Here is a 25589-nt window from a genome sequence, read left to right on the forward strand (position 1 = left end):
GTTTTATTTCATCCCTCTGGACATATGCTACTGTAAAAACACCACCCAATTAAGGCTCTTGAGCCATAAGCCCCAAGAAGCAGACAAACAAGCTTGTCATGTTGAGGCCAAAGTGCTCTCCTCTTTCCCCATCCCTCAATTAAATATACCACACTATTTGAATTCACTTCCTTACAGGAAAAGAGGGGGAAGTTAAAATTCACTTTTGCTAAATGAAGGAAGTCATTGTTTTTTTGAAAATTTTTTTACTGCAATTCATAGTAAAATATACAATTTACATAACAAACCAATACAAATACACACACACACCCAATTTTCATAAAGCAACCCCTACCTTATTACATATAATGTCCTTTCATATTTTCAGTCCATTCTATCTTATACTGTGATCGTCTACTTTATTTTTCTAATTATGGTCACAACCAACTGAATTGGTTTGCACCTCGGGAAACATAGGGAAGTAACAAAGGTAAAGGGTGTATCTACCTCCCTCATGATCCTGAAGAAAGACATGAGCTTCTCCCCTGCATCTCTGTGTGGATTAGATCCCCTGCATCTCTATGTGAATTACAGGTTAACAGGGAGGTAAGGGCTGACCAGGGTGAGATCTCTGATTTCGCTCCTTCTCTGAGGCAATGTCTGCCTTCCTTCCTCTCTTCTATCCTTCGAAAACTATGTATTGAGTGCCTACCATTTTCCAGGCATGGTGCTAGGTGCTGGGAATACAAAGCTAAGTGAGACTGTGAACACCACTCCAGAGGGGGCAAGCACACCCCCCTCTTGGCTGCTCAGAGGCTTCATGGTTCTAAGCCCAAAGCGTCATTAAAAGAAACCCAGGGAATGTGAGGCTTCTTCCCCATCCTGAAGCTCCCTCCATGTGAGAGGGGTCCCACAACACCACCCCTGGGCCCCCTTCCACCCTCACACACACTCCTCCCCAAGAGAGATGGAGGAACTCATCTGACTGGTGATTTGGGAAGGTAGACCTGGCATGCGTGGCCTTCACGTTTCCTCTTCCCTTTCTCCTCAAATCAAACAGCCTTCCCAGGTGCATCTCTTAGTGTGTCCTCCTTGCTGGAAGTTTTATAAGGGATCTGCCCAGCATTGCCTGGGACTGGGTGTGTAAGTGGACAGGTCTTCCTCTGCAGCTTAGTGTTAGGAAGCCCACACAGAAAGTCACAGTCTCTGGAACACCTCAGTGGCTCAGTCGGTTAAGCGTCTGACTCTTGGTTTCGGCTCAGGTTGTGATCTCATGAGTCATGATCTCATGTGTCATGAGATTGAGCTCCCCCTTGGGCTCTGCACTCAACAGGGAGTCTGCTTGAAGATTCTCTCCCGCTGCCCCTCCCCTACTTGGGCACATGCATGTGCATGTTCTCTCTGTAAAATTAATATATAAATTTTTTTAAAAAATAAAGTTGCAATTTCCAACAACAGCTCCTTTGTATTGTGAAAGTTCATCTCGAGGCCCCTGGGTGGCTCAGTAGTTAAGTGTCTGCCTTCAACTCAGGTAGAGATCCCAGGGTCCTGGGATTGAGTCCCACATCAGGCTCCCTGCAGGGAGGCTGCTTCTCCCTCTGCCTATGTCTCTGCCTCTCTCTGTGTGTGTGTCTCTCATGAAAAAAATAAATAAAATCATTTTTAAAAAGAAAAAAAAAGTTTATCTCCATCTGCCTGACACCTCATCTTCATTTTCGCTGTTCCAGGATTTAGGCAAGGAAGAGGGGTACTAATCAGAAGGCCTCCTTGCACACCCCAACATCTCCTGAGACTGAATCCCAGCCCTTCCCAATGCACGTTGCCATCCTGGCTTCTCTGTCTCTTCCTACCCCCTCTCTCCCCCTCTCAGCAGTGTTTTGCCTCACAAGCCCAACCACAGGAACCAAGTTGGCAGAGGCAGCCATCACCAATGGAGGGCAGATCAAGGAGAAGATCCTCCCAAACAGACACAAGTGTCTTTAGTGAGCAGAGGAGAGACCATGACACATCCACAGAGCAAATTCCAGACCTCATCACGTTCTGAAAGCCAGGCTGCAATCACATGACTCCTGCTTTCTGGTGCCTCCTAACCAAACCTCTTCCCTTGGCTGGGATCACTAGGCCTTTCTTCTCCACCTTCCAGGCAATCCTAAGTTAGTCCCCTCTCTGTACTTTCTTTGACTCCTCCGGGTGGAGGGAAATATGCTCTAGAAGCATATTGAAACTGGTTCCCGTCACTATGGTTATAATCCAGGCATGGCTTCGATCTTCGAAATTCAGCAACATTAGCAGAAATCCCAACCCCACCTCCACCACAGGCTCTCTGGAATTCTCTGGGGGATGCGCAGGAGTGGTTTCTCTGGCCACCCTCACTTCAGTCCTGCTTCACCTGATGTGACCAATAAACAGGTGCACTGTCCTCTCCGTTCTGCACAAAAACGACCCATGTGTGATTCTGTCTCACACACAGGCCTTTATATAGTTAGTAGATTTGACTAAAGGTTTGTAGGAGTTATGCTGTAGAGCCCAAATGATTTAAAATTAAATATTGGGCATCCTGTTCCAAGAAGAATTCTATCAACTCAGTTTCCACCTTCCCATCTATTACTTGTTATTACTGTTGCCCTCTGTGATGTTGGGTGTAGGCTATAATTGTAATAATGTCCATTTAACTGCCATTGTGTATTGTCATGCTGTGTGATAGTTGCTTATTTTTAAAGGCTGTTCTCTAGAAATGGTGAGCATTTGGGAGCAATGTCTGGGCAGTCTCTGCACAGGTCTTACTATGCTCCATGTGGCAGGTAATTTTTGATATTAATGTTTTAGATCCTCCTTACCCTTCCCCTTCCCCCCTTCTCTTCTATTCAAGTAGATTCATGATTCCTGTTCTTCCCCACTTCTGGGACAGCAGAGGCTGCTGGCTGTCCCCCAAAAGTCATTATCCTCTTCTTCTTGTAGTATCTGAACTTTCAAAGTTTAGCTGTGCACATAGACATCCAGAGTAAAGACATCTGCCACCCTCCCTTGTGATTACATGTGGCCATGAACGGGTGAGCAGAAGTGATGTCTGCACCTTCCAGTTCTAGTCCTTAAAAGGAAGGGGACCCTCCTCTCCCTTCTGCTTCTGCCAGATGTGGACCTAAGGACATAACCAGGAATGCTCTGGGATCATGAGGGTAAGAACAACATCCCAGGGGGTAAGAGAACAGAAAGCCCGAAGTGGGAATCCCCAGCCCTGTGTCAGCTACGAAGCCCATGCTCAAACTGGTTCATAAGATAAAAATTAACTTCAGTCTTGTTTAAGCCTCTGTATTTTGGGTTCCTTTGTTATAGCAACCAAACACATATCCCAACTGTATTAGTTTGCTAGGGCTGCCATTCCAAAATGTTACCAAGTGGTTTAAAGACCAGAAATTTTATTTCCTCACCATTCTTTTTTCTTTTCTTTTCTTTTCTTTTCTTTTCTTTTCTTTTCTTTTCTTTTCTTTACATAGGCTGAACTCCCAACCCTGAGATCAAGACCTGAGCTGAGATCAAGAGCCGATGCTTAACTGACTGAGCCACCCAGGCACCCCTATTTTCTCACATTTCCACAGGCTGGAAGTCCAAGATCAAAATATCAAGCAGGGTTGCTTTCTTTGAAGGCTGCTCTCCTGGCCTTATAGGTGGCCATATTCTTTTGGTGTTTTCACATGGTCTTCTGTTTATACACATCTAGGTCCAAATCTCTTCCTTTGAGCACACCAGTCATACTGGATTAGGACCCACCCTGAAGACTTCATTTTAACTTAATGACCTCTTTAAGGCCATTCTGAGACACAAAAGGTTATGACTTCAACATATGAATTTTTAGGGGACACCATGCAGTGCATAATACTAACTAATACATTTTTCTTCCTGCCTTCTGTTTTCGCCTGAGTGAATATGCTAGGTATCCATGAGGGGGAGGAGAAATGCTTAGAAGCACACAGAGTCTCCTGAACCAAAAAGCGATTCTCCTAAGCTAGAGAGGCAAAGGGCAGGAAGCATATCCTGCTCGCCAGGAGCTCCCCAACAGATGACCAGGCATGAGATTCCTATATGCTGAGCGTGAGCTCCAGGGACCCAGCAGAGCAGGCCTGAGGAGCCTCAGCAGCATGGAGAACAGATGGACAGCTGCCAACAGCACTATGGCTCTATGTGAGACCTGGGACTTTGTATTACCTAGACTCAGGAAGGGCCCAGGATGACAAAGAGGCATTTACCACCAAATCAGCAGAATTGAGGCCTAGAGCCCTTCTCTCTCAAGAAGATAAAAAAAATGCATCATTTCTTGCATATCTGAGTTAATTAACTAAAATCAATGTATCTGGGGGCACATGGGTGGCTCGGTCAGTTAAGCATCTATCTTCGGCTCAGGTCATGATCTCTGGGAGCCTGCATTGGATTCCCTGCTCAGAGGGGAGTCTGCTTCTCCCTCCCCCTCTGCCTCTCCTTCTCTCTCTCTCTCTCTCTCTCTCTCTCTCATAAATAAATAAATTCTTTAAAAAGAAAAAATTAGTGCATCTGTATCCCCTGGCACCTAGCAGAGTATCTGATACAGAATATCATGCTTGAGAGATCAAAAGAGGAAAGGAAAAAGGGAAGAAAAGAAGATACAGAGGGAAAAGCCCAAACCAGCACCTCCTCCCATTGCTAGCTTCTCCATCTTCCCAACACCATGTGCTGCTTCCCTCTTCTGCGCTCCATCTGGCTCTCATCTTATCACATGTACACTGCTTTCCTTTGTGTGGCTCTGCTTTTGCCTTCAAATCCCCACAGAGGATAACCAGCTGGGGGTGAAGAACCACACCTCTTTACCCATCCCCCATACTGCATCCCACCACACCCCAGGCAGGTTCTCAACTGGCATTTTTTTTAAGTGGGTGGAATAGGCACTGGGTCAAGTCGCTCAGAGTGGAGGCAGGTGGAGTCACTTGGGGAAAGCCACCTGCGGAAGAGAAGCTGGGCTGGCTTCCGGGGAAGGAAGAAAGTGTGGCTGGGAGCGGCAAGAGCAGAGCAGCGTGGGCAGGAGGGCTGGGGAGGGCACCAGGGCCAGGCCGCACCCCCAACACCCTCGAGAGCTGGCTCCGGGCTCACCTGCTGTCCTTTCCTGATCATGATTTATTCAACTGCAGCTGTGTCTGAAAATAGCCCAGGCAGGTGGCTTATTCTCAGAGGACACAGCATGTGGGAGGCCCTAAAGTGTAGCCTCCAGATATAAACCCAGGCTCCAGTGGATGCTTTCGCTGAGGGGGGCAGATCAGACCGTAGCCCATTTCACAAAGGATGCTATGAGGCCAGAGGGATGAAAGATGTTGCTCAGGGTTACACAGGACCAAGAGTTGCTGGAGGAGAAAAGAGGAAACGGGACTGCCCTGGAGGAAAGAAAGCATGTCTTCTGGTTTGAGTGGGACCTATGGGTTGCAGGGCCTAAGCTCCCCCACCCACCACCACCCCCTGACCCCCTTCCCAAGGGCGTACCAAGTGCTAGGAAAAGAGGTCCAGCCTAGATGGAAGGAAGAAGCTGGAAGGAACAGAAGAAAGTCATGAAGGAACCAAACCTCTGGAGTTCCTGCATCACCTCCGGTTCCCAAGCCTGGAAGCAAACCTAGACCACCTGGGCCTCCCTGTCCCCATCCCTTAAAGCAGGGCCACATCTCAGCTGTTTCTACTTCTCACTGTATGTCCCCATGGCGGAGAGGGCAGAGAGGAAGCAAGCCCTCCTGACTCTTCATAGAAGGGCACTGCAAAGAGAGGGCTCCACCCTTATGACCTAATCACCTCCCAAAGGCCCCGCCTCCTAGTACCATCACAACTGGAGATTAAGTTTCAACACATAAAAATTGAGGACACAAATATTCAGAGTATAGCACTCTACCCCTGGCCTCTCCTCCAAATGCAAGCCCTTCTCACATACAAAACACATTCATTTCATCCCAGCAAACCCCAAACTCCTCCACTCAAGTCTTTGGAGTAGCCTATGGTCTCATGTGTCCCCTCAGCCAGATGTGGGTGAGACTGGAGGTAAGCTCCCTCCCAAGGCAGACTGCTCTCCAGCGGTGAGCCCCTGAACCCAAGCATCTGATGTACTTCCCAAATACAATGGTGGGGCAGGCACAGGACAGACACCTCCACCCCACCCCCAGGTTCCAAAAGGGAGGAACGGGAAGAAGGAAGGAGGAGCAGGCCTCTGGCAAATCCAAAACCCACAGGACAAACTCCATGAGATCTTAAGGCCAGAAAACAATCCTCTTTGGCTGAATGCTCTGCCTTTCAGACCCACTGCATCATCCCCAATGGCTTGGTGAGGTGCCCCCTATGCCAAGGCCGTCTGCCAGCTGGGGGTCACACCCCAGAGCTCTGCTGGATGGCCTTCTGCCCTGTTGAAAGTGAGGCAGTGACTCTTAAATCACCTTCAGGATCCTTCCTTCCAGCTGACAATTGTTTCTGCTGGCACAACCTCATCTCAGTTCCTGGTTTCTGTGGAGGTGGCTAATTAAATACCTGTTTCACGATCACACTACTCTCCCTTAGCAAGGGGTCAGTCTGCCACAGGCTTAGCATTCTCTTCCCAACACACATTCTCTTTTTTCACAGACAGACAGAATCTTTTAAGTCTTTCTTTGTTTTGGTTCCTTTTTGCTTCACAATTCCAGAGCCATCTTCAAGTCATTTCCCTCTTCTTGTACTTTACTGTAACCCGTCAGGAGGAACCACGCCACCTTTGTTAAGAAATCTCCTCAGTTAAATACCCAATTTCATTGCACCGAAGCCCTACCTTCTAGAAAATACTAGAACACAAATACAATTCAGCCAAGTTCTCTGCCACTTTATAACAAGGATGGCCTTTTCTCCACAGTCACATAACATGTCCCTCGTTCCCATCTGAGGCCTCATTAGAATGGCCTGTACCACTCATATTTCTACCAACATTCTACACTTGATCAATTATGTATCCTCTAAAAAGACAGATGATTTCCGGGTGCCTGGGTGGCTCAGTGTGTTAAGCATTTGACTCTTGATTTTGGCTAGGTTCATGAACTCAGGATCCCAGGATGGAGCCCCACATCCAACTCCTGGTTCAGTGTGGAGTCTGTTTAATAATCTCTCCCTCTTCTCTTCCCTTTCCCTCTGCCCCTCCCCCTGTTCATTCTCTCTGTCTCTCTCTCTCTCATAAATAAATAAATCTTAAAAAAAAAAAAAGACGGATATTTTCTCTAGAGCTCTCCTCTTTTCTTCCAGAGCTCTCACCAGAACTTCTCTTCAGAGCCGCGTAGCAACAAAATGGGTCTCTTCCAGCATATGCACTTCAAAACCCTTCCAGTTGCAAAGCCATTTGTGCATTTTCAGGTCTTTGTTATAATGGCACCCACTTGTGGGAAGGCCATCTGCTTTATTGAGCTCATAACAAAGGCTAATCTTTTCCAGAAACATCAGAGACGCACCTAGAAATCTTGTTTAACCAGCTACCAGAGCATCCTGTGGCCCAGCCAAATTGACACATGAAATTAACCATCACATACTCCATGCCATGCTGATCCTTTAAATAAAAGAACAGTCTGGCTGGAGAAAAAGAAGCATAAATCATAGATAAGCGACTACATCCCAAGCAGTTGCACCTGCCAGAAACATTGCTCTGAAAGGACAGTGGTCAAAGGTTTGGGAGATAGCACTTCTGCCTGGAACTGAATACACCAAGAAAGGCTCACCATGGGCAAGACATTTGAGCTGACCCTAAAGTTGGCAGAGACAAAGGATAAAGACAAGCCCTGAAGGAGAGGGAGTGATGAGGCATCAAGCAAGGAAGAAGGTGGTTTCCAACAAGAAGATCTGTTGGCTCAAACACAACCTGCCCTGCTGGGAGGAGGGAATAGGGTGGGAGATGACGCCAGAAAAGTAAACAAATCTAACTGTGGAGGGCCCAGCACATGAAGGAATCTGGATTTTTACCCAGAATGCTAGAGGAGTTCCCAACATTTTTTTTATGTAAGAATCTTTTTTTTTTTTAATGGATTTAATTTTTTAGAGAAGTTTCATGTTCAGAGCAAAATTGAGAAGAAGCAGAGATTTCCATATACCCTCTGCCCAGCTACACATTCAGAGCTTCCCTCATTATCAACACCCACACCAGAGGAGCACATTTGTTACAAGGGATGAACCCACATCGGCGCATCTTCATCACCCAGAATCCATACTTTACATTAGGCTTCACTCTTGTGTACATTCCATGGGTTTTGACAGGTGTACAAAGACATATTCCACCACTGTAATACCATACAATAGTTTCACCGCCCTAAAATCCTCTGTGTCCCATCTATTCATCAAACCCTAGAAACCATCAATCTTTGTACTGTCTCCATAGTTTTGCCTTTTTGGAAATGTCACATAGTTAGGATTATGTGCGATGTAGCCTTTTTAGAATGGCTTCCTTCACTTCGTAATATGCATATAAGGTTCCTCCATGTCATTTCTTGGCTTGATGATCAATTCTTTTAATCACTGAGTAATATCCCATTGTCCTTTTTTAAAGTCAAAATATTCTGAATATCCCACTGAAATAAAAATCATATCTTTAGAATCCACAGATACAAAAACTATGAATACGACAATACTTTTTTATATTATTAGCTATATTGACCTCCTATAAATTATTCATGTCTCATATTTTTCATGCTAAATAAAGATCAAAATGACAGGGTTTAAGGAATGTTTGTATAAATTCATAGGTCCCAGGGGGCAGAGACATAAAGCTGGGGATGCTGTAGGTATTGGATAGCTATCTAAGGATCTTTGGTAGGGCACAGAACTAGTGAGATTTGCATTTTCACGAGATCATTCTAGCTAGCTGCATCCTAGTCCTGCACCCCAGGACTCTCTTACAATATGCGCTAAGTCAACTCTCCAAACAAGATTGTGGCTACACATGGTAAGCACAGTTACACCAAGTTCACAGAGGATCCATTAAAAATTCTCATCCGTGTATTTAACCAAAAATCTTACTTCAGTTACGCTTCCAAACAAAAACCCGCTATGGAAAGCAACACCAAAGAGCCTAGAATATAAATTTGGTTTCAGAATCAAAGAGCTAGACACCTACTTCAGAGAAGACCAGATCCTGCAGAGGCCTCAGAATCAAAGCGAAGGCCATGACAAGATCACCCTGAAGAGAAGATTCGGATAGAGAAGCAAGCTGATGTCATATCAGCTATACTTTCATTCAACTCCCAAAGACATACCCTCATCAAGCCACTTAAGAACAACTCTTAACTCTAGGATTCATTTTAGAGAATGACTTGCTCAAGAAATTGGTGTTCCAGAGCAGAGAGTCCAAATTTGGTTTCAAAACTGAAGATTGAGCTATCCTGTCTAGATATAAAACAAACAAACAAAAAACAACAACAACAACCTGATAAGGCCTTAGGACAAAGATAACACCAAGGCATGATGATCTCTGAGAGGGTTCAAGATACAGGAGCTACATAAAATGACACCAACCTTACCAATGGGCATCTGATTTCTCTGGAGCCAGAAGGAGGAGGCAAGTTCAGTGTATCTGCTACTGTCACTCTGGGCCCCACATCTCTCTCTCTCTTTGTGGGTCTTCACCCTTCCCCTGGATTACAAGCTGAGCCTTCTAGAGACAGCAGGCAAGACTTTGGGAGCCACAGACATGCAGGAGCACCACAATAGGCACCTCACAGTACTACTGACCTAGCCTAACTCTTGAGTTGGGCAGAGCTCAAGGACAGTCCAAAAAAATTCATACATATCATTTTCCAATCATCACAGTAATCACTGATTAGGGCAAAAACCACTGGTGGATGTTAAAACCTTTAAGTGAATGTTTGATGAATAACAAGATGTACACTGCCCCAAAGAATCTCCCCAAAGATGACTTATTAATTACAACAACAACAACAAAAAAAACCAACAGTTCTGCAGTGGAGAAACCTGGTAGGCTCCACCTTAACCAAGTGATCAAAATTAATTTCACCAGTAACAGCTCAAATTGACATGAGCTGCCTCCTGATACGATGGGCCGAGTTTGGCCCCACATGACTTCTTTGATATCATCGCCCAAAATGTATATGCTGAATCTAATTATGAGGAAACACCAGAAAAACGGAGTGGCAGTCCACAAAGTAACGGCCTTGGACTCTTTAAAAAATAAACTGAATAATGATAATGTGGATGGGGAGAAGATAAGCCAAGGAAAGAACTAGAAAGTTCAATCTACTAAAGGGTTCTCTTCTGTATGCAGTATGTGCTGCCTTCTCTGTGGGGGTGTGGGGGTAGGCACATAATCTGAGGCCTCTTTTATACCTAAAATTTTTCTCCAAAAGTGCTCAGTATACTGGTAACACTGGGCATCTATCTCTGGGGAAGGGAGGTAGAGAACTGGACTGGGAGACAACCTGGCTTTTCATTTCAATCTTGTCATCCAGGATGCCTGGGTGGCTCAGTGGTTGAGTGTCTGCCTTTGGCTCAGCTCATGATCCCAGGGTACTAGGATAGAGTCCCACATCAGACTCCCTGCAGGGAGCCTGCTTCTCCCTCTGCCTATGTCTCTGCCTCTCTTTCTGTGTCTCTCATGAATAAATAAATAAAATCATTTTTTAAAAATCTTGTCATCTTATTTGAATGTTTTAAATCATTTCAATGTGTTATTCATTCAAAGGGGTTTTTTAAGATTTTATTTATTTATTTATTTATTTATTTATTTATTTATTTGAGAGACAGAGAGAGAGAGCACGAGCAGAGGGGAGAGGCAGAGGGAGAAGCTGAGCAGGGAGCCTGATACAGGGCTACCCCAGGACTCAGAGATGATGACCTGAACCGAAGGCAGACGTTTATCTGTCTGAGCCACCCAGGCCCCCTCATAGGTAGCTCACAAACATAATATTAAGTAGAAGAAAACATATTATGAGTACATATTATATGATTCCATTTTCATAAATTGTAAAACTAGTCAAAATGAATAAAAGGCAGGCTAGGAAACTCACAATTCCTGATTTAAGGTACACTTAAACAAAGCTACGGTAATAACTCAATGTGGTGTTGGCATAAAGACAGACATACAGACCAATGGGATAGAATTGAGAGTCCAGAAATAAACTCATACATCTGTGGTCAATTAATTTTCAACAGGGGTGCCAAGGCTAGTCAATGGGAGAAAAAATATTCTCTTCAACATATGGTCTGAGGCAACTAGATAGCCATGTGCAAAAGAACAAGGTTAGATACCTACATCATACCATATGCAAAAATTAATTCAAATGGATCAACCTAAATATAACCTACCTATAAAACTTTTATAAGATACCATAAGGTTAAATCTTCACAAACTCTGAATTTGGCAACGAATTCTTGGATACAATACCAAAAGCACACATAACTGAAGAAAAATTAGGTAAATTGCAATTCATCAAAATTTAATACTTTCATGCATTCAATGTTATCAAAATAATGAAAAGATAACCTATATAATGGTAGAAAGTATTTCAAAGCAACATCTTTAAAACATCCAGCACCCAGAATAAATTTAAAAAGTCAATAGACAACAAAACAACCCAATTTTAAAAAAAGCAGTGGCCTTAAATAAAAATTTCTTCCAAGAAGATCTACAAATGGCCAATAAGCATATAAAAAGATGCTCAACATAACTAATCATTAGGGAAATGCAAATCAAAAGTACCATGAGATATCATTTCACACCCACAGCATGGCTATAATTTAAAAATTTAAAACTCATACACACACACCCATACACGCACAAAACAGAAAGTGTTAATTAGCTAGGACACGGAGAAGCCAGAAACCTTGTACGTTCCAGGTGGGAACATGAAGTGGTACAGCCTCTGTGGAAAACAGTTTGGCAGTTCCTCAAAAAGTCAAACATAAAATTATCCATATAAGCCAGATATAAACCCAAAAGAACTGAAAACAGGTATTCAAACAACTACTTCTACATGAATGTTCATAGCAGTACTATTCACAAAAATCAAAAGGTAGGGCAGCCCCGGTGGCCCAGTGGTTTAGCATGGCCTTCAGTCCTGGGGTATGATCCTGGGGTCCCAAGATCAAGTCCCACGTCGGGCTCCCTGTATGGAGCCTGCTTCTCCCTCTATCTGTGTCTCTACCTCTCTCTTTCTCTTTCTCTGTCATGAATAAATAAATAAAATCTTTAAAAACAAACAAACAAAAAGCAAAAGGTAGAAACACTCAAATGCCTGTCAACAGATGACTGGATAAGCAAAATGTGGTGTATCCATACATTGGAACAGTTACTCACCTGTAAAAAGGAAGAAAGTGTCAATACTGCTACAACATGGATGAGCCCTGACATTAGCTAAATGAAAGAAGCCAGACATGAAAGGTCACCTGTTGCCCTATGATTCTATTTCTTTGAAGTGGCCTGAATAGGTAAATCCAAGAGACAGAGTGAATCGTGTTAGCCATAGGCCGGGGGAGTGTGTCAGCGTAGGGAGAACAGGAAATGACTGTTGAATGGTTACAGTCTCCCCTTGGGGAAATGAAAATGTTCTAGAACTGGCTAGAGGTAGTCATTCACACAGCACTGTGAGTGTATAAAATGCCACTGAATTGTACACTTTAAAATGGTTCACACGTTGTGTGAATTTCAGCTCAATTTTTTAAAAAAATAAGAAATAGATGTCGGGCTAGGGGTTAGCATCACCTTGAAGGGGGCTCAGTGCCTGTAAGGAGCACAAGGACAGCTTCTGAGAGGCTGGGTTCTGGTTGCACTTGTATGTGACCTTGTGAAAATTCAGCCACCTGTGTCCTGACATGTGCTGTGACCTCCACACATTTCCTAAAAGTAACAGGAAGTTTTGTTTTGTACTCTTTAAGGAGAGAAATTCTTACTGCATTTAAGATGGTGACACCAACTTTTATCTGGTGATAGGGCCAAGGAGAGGTTGGTGCAAGCAAGGTGAATCATGCAAGTGCAGGGGCAGATCTTGCCTTTGTTTCAAAGACTGATATTTTGTTCATCGTGGCATTTTGCACTTGTTTTGTTTTTTGAAATACTGCCATTAAAATAGTATTTATCTCAGTTCCTGAGTTCTTTGGCATCCTCCTAAGTGTTGCACCCCTGATGAGTGCCTTACTCACCTCACCCTAGTCTCCCCCATCCCACCCACCCCACCCCTCGCCCTAACTTTCATCCCAGCACCATTGGTAACCAAGGGAGATATAGTCTGAATCACAAGGGAGACCTGCCTTCATCTGTCTCTCACTGGCTCCAACCCAGAACACTCAGACACACAAATAGTGGGGTGCTTCCTTTGAGAGTAACTGGCTTCCTGAAGTGCCTTTCTCTGCCTCAGATGACACAGACAAAACCCCTGCCCTTCTCCCTGACACTCACCAAGCCTCCTGACCCTTCAGCTTCTGGGCCCCTGAGAGAGAAGGACTTATGGCCCCATACTGCCTGCCAAGAAGCTGAATAAAAGGTAGTAGCCAGAGTCCATTATGGGGAAATCTCAGGAGGACCCTAATAAGTGAGCATACCCCAACCCCGTAATTGTGAGCCATATTCACTTCTGGAAGGGCTGCTTTGTCCTTTGTTTTCTGAGTGGGCAAAGGTGAGCCCATGTGTCTTGAATGTGCATTTCAGGAGATGAGACAAAGGACACAGCATTACTCTTTCCAGTCTCTTTCTTTCTCTAGTACTCCCAAGGATTCACTTATGAAATGAGACATTCCCATCATGAGAAAAATGTTAAGACTATGTCGCTTTCCCTTGGATGTAAAAGGAACTTTTTAAATAAATAGATATTTATGAAGTAGTATATTTTTTTAAATGCAGCAAAGTAGAGATTTCCCCAAAGAACATAGTAATTTTTAACATTTAATAATTTAGTATATCCTATCTAGTTAATAAAGGCACACTGTATAAAAAGAAAACAAAGTTTAAAAAAATATTACAACAGGAAACCCATAAAATTTATATCTATATCTCTATGAACATGAGTGGTACACACACTTTATCTTAAAATGGGACCAAATTCTGGAACAACACAGTCCAACAGACATTCCTTGCAATGATGGAAATGTTTTATATTTTCATGGTCCAATATGGTAGCCATGAGCCACAACTTGCTATCGAGAACTTGAAATGCAGCTAGCCTAAGTGAGGAACTGAATTTCTACTTCTACTTAATTTTAATTGGTTTAAATCTAAATTTACTCAAATAGCTACATGCTACTCTACTGTATTAAACAGGACAGGTCTGTATTGCATTTTGAAAACATTTAATTCATTCAACATTGATTGGCAAGGTCTTTCCAATTCAATAAATGTGCTTCTCAAACACTAGTACCTATATACATAACACAAATAGGTTAAAAAGTATGATGTAAAACTAGACTGCAGTGACAGCAGCACCAAAATATACAACAAATTCTAAAGACCATACATGACCCACATTTAAAAACTTAGAATATCTCACTAAGATATTTTCCAAAAAGATGAAGACTAGAAACAGTGGCCTAAAGCATTGAACCCAGGAAGCCAGAAAAACAAAATAAAGTGTAAGTACTAATAATTAGGAAACTGACCAGAGATAATTTAGGTGGGGCATGTGGCTAGCTCTCTTTATTTATTTTTTAAGATTTTATTTATTTATTCATGAGAGACACACAGAGAGAGAGACAGAGACACAGGCAGAGGGAGAAGCAGGCTCCTTGCAGGGAGCCCAACGTGGGACTCGATCCCAGGTCTCCAGGATCATGCCCTGAGCCAAAGGCAGACGCTTAACCGCTGAGCCACCCAGGCATCCCTACCTCTCTTCTAAATAGGAAAGTCAGGAAGACATTTCTAGGGAGGCCAACATCTACAGATGAAAGTGAATGAAGCATGTGAAGATACAGGTTTTATCAGTTGTTGACATTTGGGGTCAGATAGTTCCTTGTTGCAGAGATGCTCCTATACATTGCAGAATGTTTAGCAGCATCCCCGGCCTCTCTACCCACCAGATACCAGTACCTTTTCCCCCTGCCCCAGTTGTGACAACCAAAAGTGTCTCTAGATGTGGCCAAATGTCTCTAGAGAGAGAGAAGGGGAGAAGAAGCAGAGGGAATAGCCCCAGGAGAGACCCACTTGTCTAGACAAAGAGTAAATTCAAGGGCCCTGAGGTGGGACAAGTGGAAATGCCCCAGAACCAAAAGAGAGACTGTCAAATGTGATGCTGGTGAGAAAGATGACACTAGGTAAGACAGAGACATGGACTCTCTGTGTGGAATCCCTTATAGGAATTTGGATTTTATTCTAAGAGAAAGAAGCAAACACGGAGCCACTGAAGGGTTTTAAAGAGGTGCAAGACATGACTTGTTCCACGTTTTAAAAGAATATTGATTTGGAGGATGTTCTGCAAGGGATACGAGGGATCATTTAGTTCAAAGAATAGTGTTGAACAACTCAGCCTCTTACCAGTTGATGAGCTTCTCTGTGCTTCAGTATCCTCTTTTATAAAATGGAGATAATAGTACACATATCCTGTCAAAAACACAAGAAATAACAAGAGTTGGTGGGGACATGGAGAAAAAGGAACCCTCGTGCTCTCATCCAGATGGGTAGGAAGGCAAATTGGTGCAGCCATTGTGGAAAACAGTATGGAGCTTCCTCAAAAAATTAAAAATAGATCTACCCCATGATCCAGTAATTCAACAATTGGGTATTAATCCAAATAAAAGGAAAATACTAATTCAAAAAGATATACGCACTCCTCTGTTTATTGCAGCATAATTTACAATACTCAAGATATGGAAGCAACTCTGGGGATTCCTGGGTGGCTCAGCAGTTTAGCGCCTGCCTTCAACCTAGGGCATGATCCTGGAGTCCCAGGATGGGTCTGCATCAGGCTCCCTGCATGGAGCCTGCTTCTTCCTCTGCCTGTGTTGTGTCTCTGCCTCTCTCTCTCTCTCTCTCTCTCTCTCTGTGTGTGTGTGTGTGTGTGTGTGTGTCTCATGAATAAATTTTAAAAATCTTAAAAAAAAAGATATAGAAGCAACTCAAGTGTCCATCTATAGATAAATAGATAAAGAGGTGGTATATATACAGAACAGAATATTACTCAGCCATAAAAAAGAAAGAAATCTTGCCATTTCCAACAACATAGATGGACCTGGAGGGTATAATGTTGAATGATGTAAGTGAGAAAGACAAATAACATTTGATTTCCAAATGTGGAATTTAAGAAACAAAACAAACAAATGAATTAAAAAAGACACAATTGAAAAAAGACTCTTAAATATAGAGAACAAACTGGTGGTCACCAGAAGGGAGGTGGATGGGGGATGGGTGAAAGAGATAAAGGGGATTAACAGCACACTTATCTTGATGAGCATTGAGAAATGTAAAGAATTGTTGAATCATTACATTGTACACACCTACAATTAATGTAACACTGTATGTTAATTACATTGGAATGAAATAAATAGGTAAATAAATCTTTTGAAAGCAAGTAAAATATTAATGGTAGTAGTAGTACATATACCCTGAGGGTGGTTTTTAGTATTAAAATGAACTAGGGTTTATAATACACTGAATGGTGCCTGGCACATAGCAAGTACTTTATAAGCCATTTACTCTTATCATGACTGTATTCATCCAGGTGAAAGGTGATGTAAGCTTTGAGTGATGGCAGTGAAATTATTTCTGTGGAAGGGCTGCAGCTATAGTAAAGTTAAAAGGCTTACTAAAGATACAAAAGCTTGGAGAGAAATGGTCAAAAAAAGGGGACATGGGACATGGGACATGGATGGGCCAGATGAGTGGGCTGGGAGGGAAATAAAGTAACTGTGGGTAACTTCAGGGTTTTGGGCTCAGGCAATTGTGAAGATGGGGTTCACCTTTATGCAGTGGACAAGACATAGTGAAGACATTCATATGGACATACTCACAGTTAATCAAGGGGTGCCTGGTGGCGCAGTCAGTTAAGCATCTGACTCTTGGTTTCAGCTCAGGTCATGATCTCAGGGTCTTGAGATCAAGCCCCATGTCAGGCTCTATGCTCAGTGCAGAGCCTACTTAGGTTTCTTTCTTCTTCACCCTCTGCCCCTCTCCTGCTCTCTAAAATAAATAAATAAATCTTTAAAAAAAAAAATAGTTGATCCATGGGTCAGAGCCCAGGGAAGAGTCTGGACTGATGATATAATCCTGTACATCATTTGCAAAGGGAGAAAACATGCAGTAATTTAATTTGAATTAACCATTTAGTAATAATATTTAAACTATTGCTTGTAATAGTACAGTTTGTAGATCACCTAATAGCCACCAATATGATGGTTAAATATACTGTAATATGATCATAAATGGAATATCACAGAGCTGATAAAAAATAAGTCAACTTTATATATCCTGATGCAGAAAAATCCACAATAGACATTGTTCAGTTAAAAAAAATGTAAGGCATACAACAAAATGTATCACAAATTACATTTCTGTGTGTTCCATACCTCCCCACCAAGAACAGATTTGCTAATATCATTATATTCATGGCTAACTGTAGTGATGGCCAGAGGACACAAGTTAGTGAAGATTTAGTTTTTACTTCATGTTGTTTAGTATCGCTGTATTTAAAAACACACACGTAGGGGATCCTTGGGTGGCTCAGTGGTTTGGCACCTGCCTTTGGCCCAGGGCGTGATCGGGAGTCCCGGGATCGAGTACCACATCAGGCTCCCAGCATGGAGCCTGCTTCTCTCTCTGCCTCTCTTTCTCTCTCTGATATACATAAATAAAATCTCTAAAAACAAAAACAAAAACCACACACCTATTATAAAATAGCATCACTGTATTTAAAAAACATTACAAAAATTTTAAAGTATATACATTAAAAAACAAACAAACAAGCATGGCTTGAGAAAAGAATTGTCCTGGTAGCAATGGAGAGTAAGAGACTGGAGGCAGGATCCAGCTAGCAGGCTACTGCAATAGTTCAAGCAAGAGAAGATGAGTATTAGGGCTAGCACTGTGTAGGTCAGGATGAAGAGAAAGAGCTGGCTCCCAGGAGCATCTTGCAGGTTAGAATTCCAGTTTGGATGAGTGACTGGATATGCGGATGAAAGCAGGAAAGGATGATGCCTAGGATTTGGGCTGAGAACGATTTCGCGCTTGGAATCACCCCCATCCCCAGGTCCACCCATTCCTCCAGTAGCTCCTGGAAGGCTGAATGGATGACATCTGCCTGAGTCTCAGCCAGATAAGCGGATATACATGCTTTCCTACACACCACACTTTGGAAAAGAAAGAATCCCATCAACATTCTCTGCCTTTCCTTCCTGCCAATGAGCAGCAGAAATGCCTCCAACATAAAGAAAATGTTTCCGTTTTTTTCCTTTTCCCATCTAAGTGTTGAATTTCTCTTCACTCTGGAGTAGCCTGACCCAGAGTAGCTACAGGCCGCTGTATTTACATGCAGCTCTATTGGCTGAAGCCAGCTGGCAAAGAGTGTTGGGTAATTGTCAGCCTCTTCAGACGAAGTTAGGGAGATTATGAACTTGTAAATCAGGAGACAGGAGCTTGCTTACAAAGCAGCTTTGCCCAAGAAGATGGGTCTTGACTTTGGAAAGTTGAGATAGAGGTGGCTTCAGACAGCTGTGGGATCTTTGCCTCTCCCTTTTTTCTTTTCCAAAAGCCAATAAAATAAAATTAAAATATGCTAACTCTGCTCACATTCCACAAGGATGAGTCTTGTTTATCCCTAGGCACAGCTATACCTGCCAAAAAACTGCTAATTCGTTTTCCCTTTAGCGGACAGACTGAGTCAGGACTCAGGGGGGCTATTCTCACCTCTCAGGCAGCCCTTTCTGGCGCTCCCCTGACTTTGTACAGACTGAGAAGCACTGAACTTAGCCAAGCGAAAACCCTGAGCCCAAAAGTCCAAGCAGCCCCACAGCCTGTGCTTTCAAGCATCTCTGCCAGGGGCTGCTGCACAGGAGACAGGCGTGAGCAAGATCTTACCAGCAGACAGGACTTGCCCTTCAGGGAAGACCGCAGCCCTATTCTTTAGAAACTAGCAACTCACCTCTCCAACTCCAATCACTCTTGAGAGAAGAGGGAGCCACCAGCAGTTATACCACTCTCACAAAGTTCCTCTGCTCTACATCTTCAATCTCTTCTCACTCACTGCCCAACCCAAAACTATATGAATCAAGTATTTTATGTTTTGTATTCTGATGCTTCAACATCTGGGGTGACTACCCACCCCAGGGTTAACTGATTCCTACAGATTTATACACCATTCACCCAGAAGTGCACCTTTCAACTGCAAACCAGTCAATCTAATTTAATCCATATAATTTACCAATCCCATTTTTAGCTAAGCAATCTGATTGGATGGAACCCACATCATCAATCATCTCCTTTATCTGGTTCTCTCACTCCAGGCTACTAGCCATCTGCCCTCATCATCACAGGGTCAGGTATCAGCTAATGAGAGTCACTCCCGGAACCAACTGAAATTATTCAAACTAGCCAATCCTAAACCTGCTTATCCTGTCTCACCCATTCTTGCCTACAGAACTCCCTCTCCTTCTTATGCCTCCTGACCAAGCCCAGTGCTTCCCTGAATGGCCTCCTATGGATCATGTATCCCTCCTCTTAGGATCTGTGAATATAACTACCTTTTCAATGGCAGTCGTCTCCTGATCTGTTGGCCTTGCCATACCTAAATAACAACAAGACCTATATTTTTTAAACAACGACCTCAGACTTCAGCTCCTACCTGTTTCTGGGACTATCCTCACCAGATGACCTCCTTACTGCTAATTCTAATAGATACGATATAGTCTTGACTTGACATCCTGAGCATTTTCTCACTGAAACATGCCCATTTCGATGATGTGTCCCTCTACTGGCACTCCTTCTCATACTCCTTTGCTGCTATTCCTTAAATATTGTGCTCCTTAAGATCTTGTCTTAGGCTCTGTTTTCTTTTAAGCCTACAATGCTTCCTATTTGCCAACACCTGCCAGATATCTACCTTCCACTCAGACCTCACTTCTCAGCCCCAAACTGGACCTCTCCATATGTATGTCCCAAGGTACCTCAGCTCACCATGGCCAATACTGAATTCATGATCTTCCACCCCAAAGTTGCCTTGTCTCTTCTCATCCTTCAGAAAAGCCACACCAAAAATCTGGGAGTTCTTGCAATCCTCACCATAGAAAGTGCCTATATATTATGAATTCTCCAACATGGGTCTCCCTCACCTGTCCTATCTCCTCCATTTCCTCTGCTCCTGCCCTATTTCAAACCCTCAGCCCCCTCAACTGAACTCCTATGTCCCTAGTTGCTCTATACCCATTTCTGTGCACACTTCCAATCCTACACTGTTGCCCTGGTCTCCACTCATCTCTCCAAAATGCAAGTCTCATCACACTTCTTCCCTACTTTAGAGCCTTCCACGGTTCCCCACTGCTTACTGGATAAAATCTAAAATCTTCAGCCTTATAAATCCAGTCTCTTGTGTTCTGGCTTCTTCTCCCTCCCAAACCATATCTCAGGTACTACCCCTCTCCTCCTCCCACTCCAAGCTTGAGCCACATAGAACTTCAGAATATGCAGTTCCTCAGAAATACTTCCCTCCTTTATGCCTTTGCTTCTGAGACACCCTCCATTGAGAGTACCTTCCTTCTTCTTTCCAGAAAAACCACCACTGCTTTCTCCCAAACACTCTTGGAACACCCTCCTTTTTGCCTCATAGGCAGCACCTACAATATTTAGGTAACTCTTAATTAAAATGTCAAAATTTTAACATAAAGAATATTAAAATCAGCAAGATAAAAGCAACTAATTACATATAAAAGAAACCCCATAAAGTTATTGGCTGATTTTTCAGCAGAAATTTTGCAGGCCAAAAGAGAGTGGCAAGATATATACAAAGTGATGAGAGGAAGAAAACCCACAACCAAGAATGTTCTACCTGGAAAAGTTTTTATTCAGAATTGGAGGAGAGAGAGTTTCCCAGACAAAAAATTTAAAAGTTCATCCCACTAAACCACCCTTAAAAGAAACATTAAAGGGACTTCTTTAAGAGAAAAAAAAAGATCATAACTAAAAGGAAAAAAAATTTTTTAAAAATAAAAAATAAATAAAAGGAAAAATTTCACTGATAAAAGCAAGCATATAGTAAAGGTAGTAGATCAATCTCCTATAAAGCTAGTATAGAAGTTAAAAGACAAAAGTAGTAAAAATCAATCATATCTATAATAATTAAATACATAAAATGATGTAAAATATGATGGCATATACATTGATAAAGATAGTAAAAATGTAGTGCGTTGAGAATGTGTTTGAACTTAAGTGATATCAACTTAAAATAGACTTAAATACATAGGATATTATATGTGAACCTCATAGTAATCATAAACCAAAAATGTATAATAGATACACAAAAAATAAGAGAAAGAAATCCAAGCATAGCACTAAAGAAATTCATCAAATCAAAGGGAAGAGAGCAGGAGAGGGAAGTGGTACAAATAATTACAAAAATAACCAGAAAACAATTAACAAAATGGCAATAAGTACATACCTATCAAGAATTACTTTAAATATATGGGGATCCCTGGGTGGCTCAGCAGCTTGGCGCCTGTCTTCAGCCCAGAGCATGATCCTGGAGTCCCGGGATCGAGTCCCACATTGGGCTTCCTGCATAGAGCCTACTTCTCCTCTGTCTGTGTCTCTGCCTCTCTCTCTCTCTCTCTCTCTCTTTCTCGTCTCTCATGAATAAATAAAATCTTAAAAAAATAAATAATTACTTTAAATATAAATGGACTAAATGTTCTAATCAAAAGACATAGGGTGACTGATTGGATTAAAAAATAAGACTAATCTATATGCTGTCCACAAGAGACTCACTTCAAACCTAAAGACACATGCAGACTGAAAGCGAAGGGATGAAAAAAGATATTCCATGCAAATGAAAGTGAAAAAAGCTGGGGTAGCACTACTCATATCAGACAAAATCAACCTTGAAACAAAACCAACTGGGGTGCCCAGGTGCCTCAGTGGTTAAGTGTCTGCCTTTGGCTCAGGTTGTGATCTTGGGGACCTGGAATCAAGTCCTGCATTGGGCTTCCCACAGAGAGCCTGCTTCTTCCTGTGCTTAAATCTCTGCCTCTCTCTGTGTGTCTTTCACAAATAAATAAATAAAATCTTAAAAAAAAAGAACTAACAGAAGTCAAAGAAAGGCATGACATTGTGATAAATGGATCAATCCAAGAAGATATAACAATTGTAAAGATTTATGCACTCAACATAGGAGCATCCAAATATACAAAGCAAATATTAACAGACATAAAAGGAAAAATTGATAATAATATAATAATAGTAGGAGACTTTATCACCTCACTTACATCACTGGATAGATCATCCAGACAGAAAACAATAAGGAAACAGTGACTTTGAATGACACATTAAACCAAACAGATTTAATAAAATATATACAAAATATACACAGAACATTCCACTTAAAAATAGCATAATACACATTCCATTCAAATGCACATGGGACATTTTCCATGACAGACCACAGGGTAGGCTGCAAAATAAGTGTCAATAAATTTAAGAATAAAAACATATCGGGGATCCCTGGGTGGCGCAGCGGTTTGGCGCCTGCCTTTGGCCCAGGGCACGATCCTGGAGACCCGGGATCGAGTCCCACGTCAGGCTCCCGGTGCATGGAGCCTGCTTCTCCCTCTGCCTGTGTCTCTGCCTCTCTCTCTCTCTTTCTCTGTGTGTGACTATCATAAATTTTAAAAAAAAGAATAAAAACATATCAAACATCTTTTCCAACCACAGTAGTATGAAAACAGAAGTCAGTTACAAGAAAAAAATTGCTAAAAACACAAACATGTGGAGGCTAAACAACATGCTACTAACAACCAATGAGTCAATGAAGAAATCAAAGAGGAAATCAAAAAATACCTGGAGACAAATGAAAACAGAAACACAATAGTTTAAAATCTTTGGGACACAGCAAAAGCAGTTCAAAGAAGGAATTTTACAGTGATACAGGCTTACCTCAAGAAATAAGAAAAATCTCATAAATAATCTAATCTTAGATCTAAAGGAACCAGAAAAGAAACAACAAAGTCTAAGATTTGTAGAACAAAGGGAATTATAAAGATCAGAGTGGAAATAAATGAAATACAGATTTTAAAAAGAACTGGAAAAGATCAATGAAACTAAGAGCTGGTTTTCTGAAAAGATAAACAAAATTGATTAACCTTTAATCCAACTGATAAAAAAAAAAGAGAGAACTCAAATAAACAAAATCAGAAATGAAAGACAAATTACAACGAATAACATAGAAATACAAAGGATTACAAGAAACTACTATGAAAGGCATCTGGATGGCTCAGTCAGTTAAGCAGCCAACCCTTGGTTTCAGTTCAGGTCATTATCTCACAGTTGTAAAATCAAGCCCCACAATGGGCTCTGGCTCCACACGAAGTCTACTTCAGATTCACCAACAAATTGGAAACTTGGAGGAAACAGATAAATACCTAGAAACATACAATCTTCCAAGATTAAATCAGGAAGAAAGAGAAATTCCAAATTTGTTCTTTGATCCCAGCATTACCTTAAACCAAAGACATTACAGAAGGGAGGGAGGGAGGGGAGAGGGGGGATGCATGGGTGGCTCAGTAGATTAAGCATCCAACTCTTGATTTCAGCTCAGGTCTTGATCTCAGCGTTGTGAGTTCAAGCCCCATACTGGGCTCCATGCTGGGTGTGGAGCCCATATAAGAAAAAAAGAAAAAAGAACTGGTCCATATTCTGGATGAACACAGATACAAAATTCCTTAACAAAATATTAGCAAACTGCATTCAACAATACATTAAAAGGATGATTCAACCACAATGAAGTGAAATTCATTCCAGGGATGCAAGGATGGTTCAATAACCACAAATCAGTCAATATGATACTCCATATTAACAAAATGAAGGATAAAAATCATTTGGTCATCTCAATAGATACAGAAAAAGCATTTGAAAAAATTCAGCATCCATACATGATAAAAACTCTCAACAAAGCAGGTATAGGGGGAACAGACCTCAACATAATAAAGGCTACATATGACAAAGTCACAGCTAACATCAACTTAATGTAAAAAGCTGAAAGTGTTTTCCCCAAGATCAAGAACAAGACAATGATGTCCACTTTCACCACTTGTATTCAACACAGTACTGGAAGTCCTACCCATAGCAATCAGATAAGAAAAAGAAATAAAACACATCCCAATTGATAAGGAAGAAATAAAACTGCCACTATTTGCAAATGACATGATATTATATATACAGAAAACCCTGAAGACACCATACACACACATACACACACACACACACACACACACACACACACACACACAAAATCTCTTAGAATTAATAAATTCAGCAAAGTTTCTGGATACAAAACTAATATACAGAAATCTGCTGTGTTTTACACATCAATAATGAACTAGCACAAAGAGAAATTAAGAAAACAATCCCACTTATAATTGCATCACAAATAATAAAATACCTAGGACCAAATTTAACTGAGAAGTACAAAGTACAAGTCAATTGTACTCTGAAAACTATAGGATGTTGATGAAAAAAACTGAAGATGACTCTAATAAATAGAAAGATATACCATGTTCATGAACTGAAAGAATTGATATTGGTAAAATGTTCACATTACCCAAAGCAATCCACAGATTCAAAGCAATCTGACCTAGGAATAGATCAATGCTCACTGTGGCAGCACATATACTAAAATTGAAACAATACAGAGATTAGCATGGCCCCTACACAAGGATGACACACAGTGCAATACCTATCAAAATACGAGTAGTATTTCTCAAAGAACAAGAATTTAAAAAAATCCTAAAATTTGTTTAGAATCACAAAAGACCTTATATAGCCAAAGCAATATTGAGAAAAAGAACAAAACTGGAGATATCACAATCTCAGATTTCAGACTCTACTACAAACCTATAGAAACCAAAAACAGTACAGTATTGGCACAAAAAATAGATACACAAATCAATGGAACAGAATAGACAGCACAGAAATAATCCCATACTTACTGTCAATTAATCTTTGACAAGGGAGGCAAGAACATACAATGGATAAAAGACAGTCTTCTGTAAGTGATGTTGGGAAAACTAGATAGCTACATGCTAAAGAACAAAACTGGACCATTTTTTCAAACCATATACAAAAATAAACTCAAAATGGATTATGGACCCAAATGTAAGACCTGAAGCCATAAAAATCCTAAAAGAAAACATAGGTAGTAACCTCTTATACATCAGTCCTAACAATATTTGTTTGAATCTGTTTCCTCAGGCAATGGCAATAAAAGAAAAAATAAACAATTGGGCCTACATCAAACTAAAAAGCTTTTGCACAGTTAAGAAAACCATCAACAAAATGAAAAGGTGACCTAGTGAATGGGGGAAGATATCAGCAAATGACATATCTGATAAGAAGTTAATATCCAAAATATAAAAAGAATTCATACAACTCATCTCCCAAAACAATCAATGTCACTAAAAAATGGACAGACAACCTG

The 25589-nt window shown here is 41.6% G+C and overlaps 1 long non-coding RNA gene and 1 other non-coding gene across 3 annotated transcripts in view; one reads left to right on the forward strand and one right to left on the reverse strand.

Moving 5' to 3' along the window:
- Positions 1-23192, reverse strand: part of LOC140594691 (uncharacterized) — a 59905-nt gene extending 36713 nt beyond the window's left edge. The window contains exons 1-2 of one of the 2 annotated variants that reach the window (XR_011995803.1): positions 16927-17064; positions 15455-15520 (exon numbers count right to left, since the gene is read on the reverse strand). This is a non-coding gene — a long non-coding RNA (uncharacterized lncRNA). Of the gene's footprint in view, positions 1-15454; positions 15521-16926 lie in introns of both variants that reach the window. The other variant, XR_011995804.1, reaches the window with a different exon arrangement.
- Positions 23193-24760: 1568 nt separating this feature from the next.
- LOC112920396 (U6 spliceosomal RNA) lies at positions 24761-24864 on the forward strand. The gene has a single exon (XR_003235059.1). It is a non-coding gene; the product is annotated as a U6 spliceosomal RNA (small nuclear RNA).
- Positions 24865-25589: the final 725 nt, after the last annotated feature.

Source organism: Vulpes vulpes, chromosome 12 (assembly GCF_048418805.1).
Source record: "Vulpes vulpes isolate BD-2025 chromosome 12, VulVul3, whole genome shotgun sequence".
In the NCBI taxonomy this organism is placed as follows: Eukaryota; Metazoa; Chordata; class Mammalia; order Carnivora; family Canidae; genus Vulpes; species Vulpes vulpes.